The sequence below is a fragment of the Furipterus horrens genome, unplaced genomic scaffold (assembly GCF_987537825.1).
Source record: "Furipterus horrens unplaced genomic scaffold, mFurHor1.1.pri manual_scaffold_15, whole genome shotgun sequence".
Lineage (NCBI taxonomy): Eukaryota > Metazoa > Chordata > Mammalia > Chiroptera > Furipteridae > Furipterus > Furipterus horrens.
Genome location: NW_028327185.1, coordinates 27,051,418 through 27,065,559, shown reverse-complemented (window position 1 = coordinate 27,065,559; position 14,142 = coordinate 27,051,418). Strand labels below are relative to the sequence as shown.

General features: G+C 65.7%; 11 non-coding genes across 11 annotated transcripts; all 11 read left to right on the top strand.

Moving 5' to 3' along the window:
• Positions 1-678: 678 nt before the first annotated feature.
• On the top strand, positions 679-797 carry LOC149992598 (5S ribosomal RNA). Its single transcript, XR_016508427.1, has one exon. It is a non-coding gene; the product is annotated as a 5S ribosomal RNA (ribosomal RNA).
• Positions 798-1,613: 816 nt separating this feature from the next.
• On the top strand, positions 1,614-1,732 carry LOC149992597 (5S ribosomal RNA). Its single transcript, XR_016508426.1, has one exon. It is a non-coding gene; the product is annotated as a 5S ribosomal RNA (ribosomal RNA).
• An 816-nt stretch (positions 1,733-2,548) lies between these two features.
• LOC149992596 (5S ribosomal RNA) lies at positions 2,549-2,667 on the top strand. Its single transcript, XR_016508396.1, has one exon. It is a non-coding gene; the product is annotated as a 5S ribosomal RNA (ribosomal RNA).
• A 1,525-nt stretch (positions 2,668-4,192) lies between these two features.
• Positions 4,193-4,311, top strand: LOC149992595 (5S ribosomal RNA). Its single transcript, XR_016508425.1, has one exon. It is a non-coding gene; the product is annotated as a 5S ribosomal RNA (ribosomal RNA).
• An 816-nt stretch (positions 4,312-5,127) lies between these two features.
• Positions 5,128-5,246, top strand: LOC149992594 (5S ribosomal RNA). The gene has a single exon (XR_016508394.1). It is a non-coding gene; the product is annotated as a 5S ribosomal RNA (ribosomal RNA).
• A 1,530-nt stretch (positions 5,247-6,776) lies between these two features.
• On the top strand, positions 6,777-6,895 carry LOC149992593 (5S ribosomal RNA). The gene has a single exon (XR_016508424.1). It is a non-coding gene; the product is annotated as a 5S ribosomal RNA (ribosomal RNA).
• An 816-nt stretch (positions 6,896-7,711) lies between these two features.
• Positions 7,712-7,830, top strand: LOC149992592 (5S ribosomal RNA). The gene has a single exon (XR_016508393.1). It is a non-coding gene; the product is annotated as a 5S ribosomal RNA (ribosomal RNA).
• Positions 7,831-9,355: 1,525 nt separating this feature from the next.
• Positions 9,356-9,474, top strand: LOC149992591 (5S ribosomal RNA). The gene has a single exon (XR_016508422.1). It is a non-coding gene; the product is annotated as a 5S ribosomal RNA (ribosomal RNA).
• An 816-nt stretch (positions 9,475-10,290) lies between these two features.
• On the top strand, positions 10,291-10,409 carry LOC149992590 (5S ribosomal RNA). The gene has a single exon (XR_016508392.1). It is a non-coding gene; the product is annotated as a 5S ribosomal RNA (ribosomal RNA).
• Positions 10,410-11,938: 1,529 nt separating this feature from the next.
• Positions 11,939-12,057, top strand: LOC149992589 (5S ribosomal RNA). Its single transcript, XR_016508421.1, has one exon. It is a non-coding gene; the product is annotated as a 5S ribosomal RNA (ribosomal RNA).
• An 816-nt stretch (positions 12,058-12,873) lies between these two features.
• Positions 12,874-12,992, top strand: LOC149992588 (5S ribosomal RNA). The gene has a single exon (XR_016508391.1). It is a non-coding gene; the product is annotated as a 5S ribosomal RNA (ribosomal RNA).
• Positions 12,993-14,142: the final 1,150 nt, after the last annotated feature.

Genomic DNA, 14,142 nt, shown 5'->3' with positions numbered 1-14,142 from the left:
TGCGAGCCGTGGAAATGCCCGCCGAGACCACTTAAACGCACACACGCGCGCGGCGGACACACACGCAAGATGACGACGGTGTCTGAGATCTGAGAACGTGGGGTCAGAAACCTATGCCACACATAGGTGTGTGTTTGGGCGGGGGTGGAGGCGGGCGGCAGCCCGCCGTGGGGCCGTGGGGGAGGCTGCGGGGCACGTCTGTCTAATGGAACCACAATAAAAAGAGGTGATGAAGAAAACAAAACGTATACGAAGCGTGCTTCACTGGAAGCAAAACGATCCGAGGCCGGCCCCGGCAGCCCCAGCAGCGCCCCCTGGGGGGAGGTGCCTGGGAAGGCCGCTGCCGCCAGGGCCCCGTTACCGCCCTCCACGCCCCCTCCTCGCGATCCTACGGGGTGGGGGCTCTGTCCACGCCACCCACCCCCACCGGGGCAGGGCACGTCCCTACTTCAGCTCGGCGGGGAGGAAACGTCACCCTGTGCGACGCAGGTGCCTTCGCCCTGCCCGCTGGAACCTGCGCAGGTGGGGCAGGGGGCAGGTGGAGGGCTCAGCGGGGGTGGGGGCGGGACGGGGGTGTCGCAGCTCACAGAGAGGGGCGCGGCCCAGCCGCGCGCCCCAGGGGAGAGGGGCCTGGAGGCGAGGCACAGGCTCTTGAGGCCTCTGGAAGCCGCCTCCCGCGTCTACGGCCATACCACCCTGAACGCGCCCGATCTCGTCTGACCTCGGAAGCTAAGCAGGGTCGGGCCTGGTTAGTACTTGGATGGGAGACCGCCTGGGAATACCGGGTGCTGTAGGCTTTTTGGCCGCTTCGTCCTTTTGCCCGCAGCCGCCGGCTCGGCTGCTTTCCTCTTCCTGCTCCTTGCGGGACCCCGCCACCCCCACCCCCTGCCCAGGACGGTGACCAGCTCCTCCCGACTCGCCCCCCACCCCCAGCCCCCACCCCCCGCACCACCCTCCTGCCCCGGCGCCGCGGAGGCCACCGCCCGGGCCATAGGGGAATCCGCGCCGCCTCCGGGCACCTCTTGGTTAAGAGGTGCCGTGTCTCCCAGACTCGCTCGCGAGAGAGGAGGTCCCCAGTCGTCGTAGGGGGCCCGAGCCCCCGGGACAGAGAGAGGGAAGGCCCCCCCCGCCCACCGCCGACCCTCACCACGGCCCCCGGCCCCCAGACCACGGCCCCTGGCCCCGACCCAGAGGCCCTGTGAGGCCGGCCTCGGTAGCCGCAGCCCCGCGCCTTGGGGGCAGGGGCCGGGGAAGGCCGCCGCCGCCCCTGCCCCTTCCCCGCCGTCCCCGACCCCTCCCCGGCCGCCTACATGGTGGTGGCGGTGGTCGTGGTGCTGGTGGTGCTGGTGGGGGTGGTGGTGGTGGTGGTTGGGGTCTCTGTGCTCCCCATCGGGCAGGGCAGGCTCTTTCTTCAGCTAGGCAGGGAGGAAACGTCCCCTCCGGGGGAGGTGCCTTGGCCCTGCCCGCTGGAACCTGAGCAGGTGGGGCAGGGGGCAGGTGGAGGGCTCGGGGGCAGCGTCCCAGAGAGGGGCGCGGCCGGCCGGGCGCCGCCAGGGGAGAGGGGCCTGGAGGCGAGGCACAGGCTCTTGAGGCCTCTGGAAGCCGCCTCCCGCGTCTACGGCCATACCACCCTGAACGCGCCCGATCTCGTCTGACCTCGGAAGCTAAGCAGGGTCGGGCCTGGTTAGTACTTGGATGGGAGACCGCCTGGGAATACCGGGTGCTGTAGGCTTTTTGGCCGCTTCGTCCTTTTGCCCGCAGCCGCCGGCTCGGCTGCTTTCCTCTTCCTGCTCCTTGCGGGACCCCGCCACCCCCACCCCCTGCCCAGGACGGTGACCAGCTCCTCCCGACTCGCCCCCCACCCCCAGCCCCCACCCCCCGCACCACCCTCCTGCCCCGGCGCCGCGGAGGCCACCGCCCGGGCCATAGGGGAATCCGCGCCGCCTCCGGGCACCTCTTGGTTAAGAGGTGCCGTGTCTCCCAGACTCGCTCGCGAGAGAGGAGGTCCCTAGTCGTCGTAGGGGGCCCGAGCCCCCGGGACAGAGAGAGGGAAGGCCCCCCCCGCCCACCGCCGACCCTCACCACGGCCCCCGGCCCCCAGACCACGGCCCCTGGCCCCGACCCAGAGGCCCTGTGAGGCCGGCCTCGGTAGCCGCAGCCCCGCGCCTTGGGGGCAGGGGCCGGGGAAGGCCGCCGCCGCCCCTGCCCCTTCCCCGCCGTCCCCGACCCCTCCCCGGCCGCCTACATGGTGGTGGCGGTGGTCGTGGTGCTGGTGGTGCTGGTGGGGGTGGTGGTGGTGGTGGTTGGGGTCTCTGTGCTCCCCATCGGGCAGGGCAGGCTCTTTCTTCAGCTAGGCAGGGAGGAAACGTCCCCTCCGGGGGAGGTGCCTTGGCCCTGCCCGCTGGAACCTGAGCAGGTGGGGCAGGGGGCAGGTGGAGGGCTCGGGGGCAGCGTCCCAGAGAGGGGCGCGGCCGGCCGGGCGCCGCCAGGGGAGAGGGGCCTGGAGGCGAGGCACAGGCTCTTGAGGCCTCTGGAAGCCGCCTCCTGCGTCTACGGCCATACCACCCTGAACGCGCCCGATCTCGTCTGATCTCGGAAGCTAAGCAGGGTCGGGCCTGGTTAGTACTTGGATGGGAGACCGCCTGGGAATACCGGGTGCTGTAGGCTTTTTGGAAGGCCTCTCCTTCGGCCCCCAGCCCACCCGTCACCCGCCCCCTGTCGCCGGGCCAGGGCGCTTTCATCTTCTTGCTCCAGGTGGAGCTCTCCAGACCCAGGAGGGGGACCCGCCCCTCTCCACTCCCCGTGGTCAGTGAAACTTATGACGGGGCCCATCTTTCTATCTCTCGTCCTAAGATCTCTTTTTTTTTTTTTTTTTTTTTTCCCTTTTTGTCAGGGGTTCTACTCTTGGCTTCTCTACGTAGGCCTGCAAGGGCCACAAGGGCCTCCAAATTCAGAAGCAAGCGGACAAAATACTCGCAGGCCACGCATTTGGCGCTCTCCGTGAGAGCCTCGTTTTCAAACACCTGTCATCAGCCGTTGTGTCCAGTTCTACGCTGAGTGCCACCTTTCTAAGCACATTGGTCCCAGTTCACTTGGCGCAATAGGTGCAGTGTCGCTTCAGTGAAGGGAACTTAAATACACGAGGCGATGGAGCTACGAATGCGCTTCCCGGAGCTGTCAGGGGTGCGTTTGAAATACCTTAAGGAACACGGTTATGGACACGGTGTTGTCACTCTGTCTTTGTTTGGGCCGCGCAGACCCGAAGGTTTTCCAGCAAGTTTTCTCCTCCTCGCTAGCTTCTAAAGGGTTTTTCTCGCGCCCCCACCCCCGACCCCCACCCCGACCCCGTTAGTAACGGCGGGAAAGTGACTTTACTGACTGGTAGGGAGTTTGGAAGCTCGTACGTGAAAATGACTCTGAGCGCAGTGCATTGTCAGTGCGTAGCCGCGTTGGGGTTCGGTCTTAACTGTGAGGCATCCTTGTCTCTGCATTCCTTCGTGGAATACATGTATCGTGCGAGCCGTGGAAATGCCCGCCGAGACCACTTAAACGCACACACGCGCGCGGCGGACACACACGCAAGATGACGACGGTGTCTGAGATCTGAGAACGTGGGGTCAGAAACCTATGCCACACATAGGTGTGTGTTTGGGCGGGGGTGGAGGCGGGCGGCAGCCCGCCGTGGGGCCGTGGGGGAGGCTGCGGGGCACGTCTGTCTAATGGAACCACAATAAAAAGAGGTGATGAAGAAAACAAAACGTATACGAAGCGTGCTTCACTGGAAGCAAAACGATCCGAGGCCGGCCCCGGCAGCCCCAGCAGCGCCCCCTGGGGGGAGGTGCCTGGGAAGGCCGCTGCCGCCAGGGCCCCGTTACCGCCCTCCACGCCCCCTCCTCGCGATCCTACGGGGTGGGGGCTCTGTCCACGCCACCCACCCCCACCGGGGCAGGGCACGTCCCTACTTCAGCTCGGCGGGGAGGAAACGTCACCCTGTGCGACGCAGGTGCCTTCGCCCTGCCCGCTGGAACCTGCGCAGGTGGGGCAGGGGGCAGGTGGAGGGCTCAGCGGGGGTGGGGGCGGGACGGGGGTGTCGCAGCTCACAGAGAGGGGCGCGGCCCAGCCGCGCGCCCCAGGGGAGAGGGGCCTGGAGGCGAGGCACAGGCTCTTGAGGCCTCTGGAAGCCGCCTCCCGCGTCTACGGCCATACCACCCTGAACGCGCCCGATCTCGTCTGACCTCGGAAGCTAAGCAGGGTCGGGCCTGGTTAGTACTTGGATGGGAGACCGCCTGGGAATACCGGGTGCTGTAGGCTTTTTGGCCGCTTCGTCCTTTTGCCCGCAGCCGCCGGCTCGGCTGCTTTCCTCTTCCTGCTCCTTGCGGGACCCCGCCACCCCCACCCCCTGCCCAGGACGGTGACCAGCTCCTCCCGACTCGCCCCCCACCCCCAGCCCCCACCCCCCGCACCACCCTCCTGCCCCGGCGCCGCGGAGGCCACCGCCCGGGCCATAGGGGAATCCGCGCCGCCTCCGGGCACCTCTTGGTTAAGAGGTGCCGTGTCTCCCAGACTCGCTCGCGAGAGAGGAGGTCCCCAGTCGTCGTAGGGGGCCCGAGCCCCCGGGACAGAGAGAGGGAAGGCCCCCCCCGCCCACCGCCGACCCTCACCACGGCCCCCGGCCCCCAGACCACGGCCCCTGGCCCCGACCCAGAGGCCCTGTGAGGCCGGCCTCGGTAGCCGCAGCCCCGCGCCTTGGGGGCAGGGGCCGGGGAAGGCCGCCGCCGCCCCTGCCCCTTCCCCGCCGTCCCCGACCCCTCCCCGGCCGCCTACATGGTGGTGGCGGTGGTCGTGGTGCTGGTGGTGCTGGTGGGGGTGGTGGTGGTGGCGGTTGGGGTCTCTGTGCTCCCCATCGGGCAGGGCAGGCTCTTTCTTCAGCTAGGCAGGGAGGAAACGTCCCCTCCGGGGGAGGTGCCTTGGCCCTGCCCGCTGGAACCTGAGCAGGTGGGGCAGGGGGCAGGTGGAGGGCTCGGGGGCAGCGTCCCAGAGAGGGGCGCGGCCGGCCGGGCGCCGCCAGGGGAGAGGGGCCTGGAGGCGAGGCACAGGCTCTTGAGGCCTCTGGAAGCCGCCTCCTGCGTCTACGGCCATACCACCCTGAACGCGCCCGATCTCGTCTGATCTCGGAAGCTAAGCAGGGTCGGGCCTGGTTAGTACTTGGATGGGAGACCGCCTGGGAATACCGGGTGCTGTAGGCTTTTTGGAAGGCCTCTCCTTCGGCCCCCAGCCCACCCGTCACCCGCCCCCTGTCGCCGGGCCAGGGCGCTTTCATCTTCTTGCTCCAGGTGGAGCTCTCCAGACCCAGGAGGGGGACCCGCCCCTCTCCACTCCCCGTGGTCAGTGAAACTTATGACGGGGCCCATCTTTCTATCTCTCGTCCTAAGATCTCTGTTTTTTTTTTTTTTTTTTTTTTTTTCCCTTTTTGTCAGGGGTTCTACTCTTGGCTTCTCTACGTAGGCCTGCAAGGGCCACAAGGGCCTCCAAATTCAGAAGCAAGCGGACAAAATACTCGCAGGCCACGCATTTGGCGCTCTCCGTGAGAGCCTCGTTTTCAAACACCTGTCATCAGCCGTTGTGTCCAGTTCTACGCTGAGTGCCACCTTTCTAAGCACATTGGTCCCAGTTCACTTGGCGCAATAGGTGCAGTGTCGCTTCAGTGAAGGGAACTTAAATACACGAGGCGATGGAGCTACGAATGCGCTTCCCGGAGCTGTCAGGGGTGCGTTTGAAATACCTTAAGGAACACGGTTATGGACACGGTGTTGTCACTCTGTCTTTGTTTGGGCCGCGCAGACCCGAAGGTTTTCCAGCAAGTTTTCTCCTCCTCGCTAGCTTCTAAAGGGTTTTTCTCGCGCCCCCACCCCCGACCCCCACCCCGACCCCGTTAGTAACGGCGGGAAAGTGACTTTACTGACTGGTAGGGAGTTTGGAAGCTCGTACGTGAAAATGACTCTGAGCGCAGTGCATTGTCAGTGCGTAGCCGCGTTGGGGTTCGGTCTTAACTGTGAGGCATCCTTGTCTCTGCATTCCTTCGTGGAATACATGTATCGTGCGAGCCGTGGAAATGCCCGCCGAGACCACTTAAACGCACACACGCGCGCGGCGGACACACACGCAAGATGACGACGGTGTCTGAGATCTGAGAACGTGGGGTCAGAAACCTATGCCACACATAGGTGTGTGTTTGGGCGGGGGTGGAGGCGGGCGGCAGCCCGCCGTGGGGCCGTGGGGGAGGCTGCGGGGCACGTCTGTCTAATGGAACCACAATAAAAAGAGGTGATGAAGAAAACAAAACGTATACGAAGCGTGCTTCACTGGAAGCAAAACGATCCGAGGCCGGCCCCGGCAGCCCCAGCAGCGCCCCCTGGGGGGAGGTGCCTGGGAAGGCCGCTGCCGCCAGGGCCCCGTTACCGCCCTCCACGCCCCCTCCTCGCGATCCTACGGGGTGGGGGCTCTGTCCACGCCACCCACCCCCACCGGGGCAGGGCACGTCCCTACTTCAGCTCGGCGGGGAGGAAACGTCACCCTGTGCGACGCAGGTGCCTTCGCCCTGCCCGCTGGAACCTGCGCAGGTGGGGCAGGGGGCAGGTGGAGGGCTCAGCGGGGGTGGGGGCGGGACGGGGGTGTCGCAGCTCACAGAGAGGGGCGCGGCCCAGCCGCGCGCCCCAGGGGAGAGGGGCCTGGAGGCGAGGCACAGGCTCTTGAGGCCTCTGGAAGCCGCCTCCCGCGTCTACGGCCATACCACCCTGAACGCGCCCGATCTCGTCTGACCTCGGAAGCTAAGCAGGGTCGGGCCTGGTTAGTACTTGGATGGGAGACCGCCTGGGAATACCGGGTGCTGTAGGCTTTTTGGCCGCTTCGTCCTTTTGCCCGCAGCCGCCGGCTCGGCTGCTTTCCTCTTCCTGCTCCTTGCGGGACCCCGCCACCCCCACCCCCTGCCCAGGACGGTGACCAGCTCCTCCCGACTCGCCCCCCACCCCCAGCCCCCACCCCCCGCACCACCCTCCTGCCCCGGCGCCGCGGAGGCCACCGCCCGGGCCATAGGGGAATCCGCGCCGCCTCCGGGCACCTCTTGGTTAAGAGGTGCCGTGTCTCCCAGACTCGCTCGCGAGAGAGGAGGTCCCCAGTCGTCGTAGGGGGCCCGAGCCCCCGGGACAGAGAGAGGGAAGGCCCCCCCCGCCCACCGCCGACCCTCACCACGGCCCCCGGCCCCCAGACCACGGCCCCTGGCCCCGACCCAGAGGCCCTGTGAGGCCGGCCTCGGTAGCCGCAGCCCCGCGCCTTGGGGGCAGGGGCCGGGGAAGGCCGCCGCCGCCCCTGCCCCTTCCCCGCCGTCCCCGACCCCTCCCCGGCCGCCTACATGGTGGTGGCGGTGGTCGTGGTGCTGGTGGTGCTGGTGGGGGTGGTGGTGGTGGTGGTTGGGGTCTCTGTGCTCCCCATCGGGCAGGGCAGGCTCTTTCTTCAGCTAGGCAGGGAGGAAACGTCCCCTCCGGGGGAGGTGCCTTGGCCCTGCCCGCTGGAACCTGAGCAGGTGGGGCAGGGGGCAGGTGGAGGGCTCGGGGGCAGCGTCCCAGAGAGGGGCGCGGCCGGCCGGGCGCCGCCAGGGGAGAGGGGCCTGGAGGCGAGGCACAGGCTCTTGAGGCCTCTGGAAGCCGCCTCCTGCGTCTACGGCCATACCACCCTGAACGCGCCCGATCTCGTCTGATCTCGGAAGCTAAGCAGGGTCGGGCCTGGTTAGTACTTGGATGGGAGACCGCCTGGGAATACCGGGTGCTGTAGGCTTTTTGGAAGGCCTCTCCTTCGGCCCCCAGCCCACCCGTCACCCGCCCCCTGTCGCCGGGCCAGGGCGCTTTCATCTTCTTGCTCCAGGTGGAGCTCTCCAGACCCAGGAGGGGGACCCGCCCCTCTCCACTCCCCGTGGTCAGTGAAACTTATGACGGGGCCCATCTTTCTATCTCTCGTCCTAAGATCTCTTTTTTTTTTTTTTTTTTTTTTCCCTTTTTGTCAGGGGTTCTACTCTTGGCTTCTCTACGTAGGCCTGCAAGGGCCACAAGGGCCTCCAAATTCAGAAGCAAGCGGACAAAATACTCGCAGGCCACGCATTTGGCGCTCTCCGTGAGAGCCTCGTTTTCAAACACCTGTCATCAGCCGTTGTGTCCAGTTCTACGCTGAGTGCCACCTTTCTAAGCACATTGGTCCCAGTTCACTTGGCGCAATAGGTGCAGTGTCGCTTCAGTGAAGGGAACTTAAATACACGAGGCGATGGAGCTACGAATGCGCTTCCCGGAGCTGTCAGGGGTGCGTTTGAAATACCTTAAGGAACACGGTTATGGACACGGTGTTGTCACTCTGTCTTTGTTTGGGCCGCGCAGACCCGAAGGTTTTCCAGCAAGTTTTCTCCTCCTCGCTAGCTTCTAAAGGGTTTTTCTCGCGCCCCCACCCCCGACCCCCACCCCGACCCCGTTAGTAACGGCGGGAAAGTGACTTTACTGACTGGTAGGGAGTTTGGAAGCTCGTACGTGAAAATGACTCTGAGCGCAGTGCATTGTCAGTGCGTAGCCGCGTTGGGGTTCGGTCTTAACTGTGAGGCATCCTTGTCTCTGCATTCCTTCGTGGAATACATGTATCGTGCGAGCCGTGGAAATGCCCGCCGAGACCACTTAAACGCACACACGCGCGCGGCGGACACACACGCAAGATGACGACGGTGTCTGAGATCTGAGAACGTGGGGTCAGAAACCTATGCCACACATAGGTGTGTGTTTGGGCGGGGGTGGAGGCGGGCGGCAGCCCGCCGTGGGGCCGTGGGGGAGGCTGCGGGGCACGTCTGTCTAATGGAACCACAATAAAAAGAGGTGATGAAGAAAACAAAACGTATACGAAGCGTGCTTCACTGGAAGCAAAACGATCCGAGGCCGGCCCCGGCAGCCCCAGCAGCGCCCCCTGGGGGGAGGTGCCTGGGAAGGCCGCTGCCGCCAGGGCCCCGTTACCGCCCTCCACGCCCCCTCCTCGCGATCCTACGGGGTGGGGGCTCTGTCCACGCCACCCACCCCCACCGGGGCAGGGCACGTCCCTACTTCAGCTCGGCGGGGAGGAAACGTCACCCTGTGCGACGCAGGTGCCTTCGCCCTGCCCGCTGGAACCTGCGCAGGTGGGGCAGGGGGCAGGTGGAGGGCTCAGCGGGGGTGGGGGCGGGACGGGGGTGTCGCAGCTCACAGAGAGGGGCGCGGCCCAGCCGCGCGCCCCAGGGGAGAGGGGCCTGGAGGCGAGGCACAGGCTCTTGAGGCCTCTGGAAGCCGCCTCCCGCGTCTACGGCCATACCACCCTGAACGCGCCCGATCTCGTCTGACCTCGGAAGCTAAGCAGGGTCGGGCCTGGTTAGTACTTGGATGGGAGACCGCCTGGGAATACCGGGTGCTGTAGGCTTTTTGGCCGCTTCGTCCTTTTGCCCGCAGCCGCCGGCTCGGCTGCTTTCCTCTTCCTGCTCCTTGCGGGACCCCGCCACCCCCACCCCCTGCCCAGGACGGTGACCAGCTCCTCCCGACTCGCCCCCCACCCCCAGCCCCCACCCCCCGCACCACCCTCCTGCCCCGGCGCCGCGGAGGCCACCGCCCGGGCCATAGGGGAATCCGCGCCGCCTCCGGGCACCTCTTGGTTAAGAGGTGCCGTGTCTCCCAGACTCGCTCGCGAGAGAGGAGGTCCCCAGTCGTCGTAGGGGGCCCGAGCCCCCGGGACAGAGAGAGGGAAGGCCCCCCCCGCCCACCGCCGACCCTCACCACGGCCCCCGGCCCCCAGACCACGGCCCCTGGCCCCGACCCAGAGGCCCTGTGAGGCCGGCCTCGGTAGCCGCAGCCCCGCGCCTTGGGGGCAGGGGCCGGGGAAGGCCGCCGCCGCCCCTGCCCCTTCCCCGCCGTCCCCGACCCCTCCCCGGCCGCCTACATGGTGGTGGCGGTGGTCGTGGTGCTGGTGGTGCTGGTGGGGGTGGTGGTGGTGGCGGTTGGGGTCTCTGTGCTCCCCATCGGGCAGGGCAGGCTCTTTCTTCAGCTAGGCAGGGAGGAAACGTCCCCTCCGGGGGAGGTGCCTTGGCCCTGCCCGCTGGAACCTGAGCAGGTGGGGCAGGGGGCAGGTGGAGGGCTCGGGGGCAGCGTCCCAGAGAGGGGCGCGGCCGGCCGGGCGCCGCCAGGGGAGAGGGGCCTGGAGGCGAGGCACAGGCTCTTGAGGCCTCTGGAAGCCGCCTCCCGCGTCTACGGCCATACCACCCTGAACGCGCCCGATCTCGTCTGATCTCGGAAGCTAAGCAGGGTCGGGCCTGGTTAGTACTTGGATGGGAGACCGCCTGGGAATACCGGGTGCTGTAGGCTTTTTGGAAGGCCTCTCCTTCGGCCCCCAGCCCACCCGTCACCCGCCCCCTGTCGCCGGGCCAGGGCGCTTTCATCTTCTTGCTCCAGGTGGAGCTCTCCAGACCCAGGAGGGGGACCCGCCCCTCTCCACTCCCCGTGGTCAGTGAAACTTATGACGGGGCCCATCTTTCTATCTCTCGTCCTAAGATCTCTGTTTTTTTTTTTTTTTTTTTTTTTTCCCTTTTTGTCAGGGGTTCTACTCTTGGCTTCTCTACGTAGGCCTGCAAGGGCCACAAGGGCCTCCAAATTCAGAAGCAAGCGGACAAAATACTCGCAGGCCACGCATTTGGCGCTCTCCGTGAGAGCCTCGTTTTCAAACACCTGTCATCAGCCGTTGTGTCCAGTTCTACGCTGAGTGCCACCTTTCTAAGCACATTGGTCCCAGTTCACTTGGCGCAATAGGTGCAGTGTCGCTTCAGTGAAGGGAACTTAAATACACGAGGCGATGGAGCTACGAATGCGCTTCCCGGAGCTGTCAGGGGTGCGTTTGAAATACCTTAAGGAACACGGTTATGGACACGGTGTTGTCACTCTGTCTTTGTTTGGGCCGCGCAGACCCGAAGGTTTTCCAGCAAGTTTTCTCCTCCTCGCTAGCTTCTAAAGGGTTTTTCTCGCGCCCCCACCCCCGACCCCCACCCCGACCCCGTTAGTAACGGCGGGAAAGTGACTTTACTGACTGGTAGGGAGTTTGGAAGCTCGTACGTGAAAATGACTCTGAGCGCAGTGCATTGTCAGTGCGTAGCCGCGTTGGGGTTCGGTCTTAACTGTGAGGCATCCTTGTCTCTGCATTCCTTCGTGGAATACATGTATCGTGCGAGCCGTGGAAATGCCCGCCGAGACCACTTAAACGCACACACGCGCGCGGCGGACACACACGCAAGATGACGACGGTGTCTGAGATCTGAGAACGTGGGGTCAGAAACCTATGCCACACATAGGTGTGTGTTTGGGCGGGGGTGGAGGCGGGCGGCAGCCCGCCGTGGGGCCGTGGGGGAGGCTGCGGGGCACGTCTGTCTAATGGAACCACAATAAAAAGAGGTGATGAAGAAAACAAAACGTATACGAAGCGTGCTTCACTGGAAGCAAAACGATCCGAGGCCGGCCCCGGCAGCCCCAGCAGCGCCCCCTGGGGGGAGGTGCCTGGGAAGGCCGCTGCCGCCAGGGCCCCGTTACCGCCCTCCACGCCCCCTCCTCGCGATCCTACGGGGTGGGGGCTCTGTCCACGCCACCCACCCCCACCGGGGCAGGGCACGTCCCTACTTCAGCTCGGCGGGGAGGAAACGTCACCCTGTGCGACGCAGGTGCCTTCGCCCTGCCCGCTGGAACCTGCGCAGGTGGGGCAGGGGGCAGGTGGAGGGCTCAGCGGGGGTGGGGGCGGGACGGGGGTGTCGCAGCTCACAGAGAGGGGCGCGGCCCAGCCGCGCGCCCCAGGGGAGAGGGGCCTGGAGGCGAGGCACAGGCTCTTGAGGCCTCTGGAAGCCGCCTCCCGCGTCTACGGCCATACCACCCTGAACGCGCCCGATCTCGTCTGACCTCGGAAGCTAAGCAGGGTCGGGCCTGGTTAGTACTTGGATGGGAGACCGCCTGGGAATACCGGGTGCTGTAGGCTTTTTGGCCGCTTCGTCCTTTTGCCCGCAGCCGCCGGCTCGGCTGCTTTCCTCTTCCTGCTCCTTGCGGGACCCCGCCACCCCCACCCCCTGCCCAGGACGGTGACCAGCTCCTCCCGACTCGCCCCCCACCCCCAGCCCCCACCCCCCGCACCACCCTCCTGCCCCGGCGCCGCGGAGGCCACCGCCCGGGCCATAGGGGAATCCGCGCCGCCTCCGGGCACCTCTTGGTTAAGAGGTGCCGTGTCTCCCAGACTCGCTCGCGAGAGAGGAGGTCCCCAGTCGTCGTAGGGGGCCCGAGCCCCCGGGACAGAGAGAGGGAAGGCCCCCCCCGCCCACCGCCGACCCTCACCACGGCCCCCGGCCCCCAGACCACGGCCCCTGGCCCCGACCCAGAGGCCCTGTGAGGCCGGCCTCGGTAGCCGCAGCCCCGCGCCTTGGGGGCAGGGGCCGGGGAAGGCCGCCGCCGCCCCTGCCCCTTCCCCGCCGTCCCCGACCCCTCCCCGGCCGCCTACATGGTGGTGGCGGTGGTCGTGGTGCTGGTGGTGCTGGTGGGGGTGGTGGTGGTGGTGGTTGGGGTCTCTGTGCTCCCCATCGGGCAGGGCAGGCTCTTTCTTCAGCTAGGCAGGGAGGAAACGTCCCCTCCGGGGGAGGTGCCTTGGCCCTGCCCGCTGGAACCTGAGCAGGTGGGGCAGGGGGCAGGTGGAGGGCTCGGGGGCAGCGTCCCAGAGAGGGGCGCGGCCGGCCGGGCGCCGCCAGGGGAGAGGGGCCTGGAGGCGAGGCACAGGCTCTTGAGGCCTCTGGAAGCCGCCTCCTGCGTCTACGGCCATACCACCCTGAACGCGCCCGATCTCGTCTGATCTCGGAAGCTAAGCAGGGTCGGGCCTGGTTAGTACTTGGATGGGAGACCGCCTGGGAATACCGGGTGCTGTAGGCTTTTTGGAAGGCCTCTCCTTCGGCCCCCAGCCCACCCGTCACCCGCCCCCTGTCGCCGGGCCAGGGCGCTTTCATCTTCTTGCTCCAGGTGGAGCTCTCCAGACCCAGGAGGGGGACCCGCCCCTCTCCACTCCCCGTGGTCAGTGAAACTTATGACGGGGCCCATCTTTCTATCTCTCGTCCTAAGATCTCTTTTTTTTTTTTTTTTTTTTTTCCCTTTTTGTCAGGGGTTCTACTCTTGGCTTCTCTACGTAGGCCTGCAAGGGCCACAAGGGCCTCCAAATTCAGAAGCAAGCGGACAAAATACTCGCAGGCCACGCATTTGGCGCTCTCCGTGAGAGCCTCGTTTTCAAACACCTGTCATCAGCCGTTGTGTCCAGTTCTACGCTGAGTGCCACCTTTCTAAGCACATTGGTCCCAGTTCACTTGGCGCAATAGGTGCAGTGTCGCTTCAGTGAAGGGAACTTAAATACACGAGGCGATGGAGCTACGAATGCGCTTCCCGGAGCTGTCAGGGGTGCGTTTGAAATACCTTAAGGAACACGGTTATGGACACGGTGTTGTCACTCTGTCTTTGTTTGGGCCGCGCAGACCCGAAGGTTTTCCAGCAAGTTTTCTCCTCCTCGCTAGCTTCTAAAGGGTTTTTCTCGCGCCCCCACCCCCGACCCCCACCCCGACCCCGTTAGTAACGGCGGGAAAGTGACTTTACTGACTGGTAGGGAGTTTGGAAGCTCGTACGTGAAAATGACTCTGAGCGCAGTGCATTGTCAGTGCGTAGCCGCGTTGGGGTTCGGTCTTAACTGTGAGGCATCCTTGTCTCTGCATTCCTTCGTGGAATACATGTATCGTGCGAGCCGTGGAAATGCCCGCCGAGACCACTTAAACGCACACACGCGCGCGGCGGACACACACGCAAGATGACGACGGTGTCTGAGATCTGAGAACGTGGGGTCAGAAACCTATGCCACACATAGGTGTGTGTTTGGGCGGGGGTGGAGGCGGGCGGCAGCCCGCCGTGGGGCCGTGGGGGAGGCTGCGGGGCACGTCTGTCTAATGGAACCACAATAAAAAGAGGTGATGAAGAAAACAAAACGTATACGAAGCGTGCTTCACTGGAAGCAAAACGATCCGAGGCCGGCCCCGGCAGCCCC